Below are 779 nucleotides of genomic sequence, written 5' to 3'. Positions count from 1 at the left end.
CCATGAAAACAGTATTGTCTAGCAAACTGTTCCAAGATGGGGAGGGTGGAAATGTGGGTTGGTGATGATGTCACACATAAGAAAGCAATCTCTCAGAAAGCTTCTTTCAAGTTATTTGTGGGATATTCCCTTTTTCACAATGGGCCGCTATGGGCTCCAAATATCACTTGGAGAATCCATGACAACGTGTTAGCAAACTGTTCCAGAAGGGAAAGATGGAATGTGTGTGATGAGTCTCATATCAGAAAGCAATCTCTCAGAAAGCTTCTCTCTAGTTCTCATGTGAGGATCCTTCTTCTTTCACCATGGGCCCCTATGGGCTCCCAAATATCACTTTGCAGAATCCATGACAACAGTGTTTGCAAACTGTTCCAGGAAGGGAAGTGTGGAACTCTGTGTGATGAAGTTACACGTCAGAAAACAATCTCTCGAAAGCTTCTCTCTAGTTATTATGTGAGGATATTTCCTTTTTCACCAAGGGCCCCCAATGGCTCCAAATATCACTTTGCAGTTTCCACGAAAAGAGTGTTAGCAAACTGCTTCCTGAGGTCTAAGCTGTAAGTTTGTGAGATGAACTCAGTGATCAGAAAGAGTTTCTCAGAAAGCTTCTTTCACGTTTTGAACTGATGAAATTTCCTTTATCAGCGTAGGCCTCAATGCGATCCAAAGAAGCCTTTCTCAGGTTCCTCAAAGACAGTGTTAATGTACTGCTCCACGAAACATAAGTGTAAATCTTTGAAATGAATTCACACATCAAGAAGTTTCTAAGAAAGCTTCTT

This window comes from Rhinopithecus roxellana, chromosome 20, assembly GCF_007565055.1.
Source record: "Rhinopithecus roxellana isolate Shanxi Qingling chromosome 20, ASM756505v1, whole genome shotgun sequence".
Classification (NCBI taxonomy): domain Eukaryota; kingdom Metazoa; phylum Chordata; class Mammalia; order Primates; family Cercopithecidae; genus Rhinopithecus; species Rhinopithecus roxellana.
The sequence above is the reverse complement of the archived record's forward strand: the minus strand, read 5'-3'. Positions refer to the sequence as shown.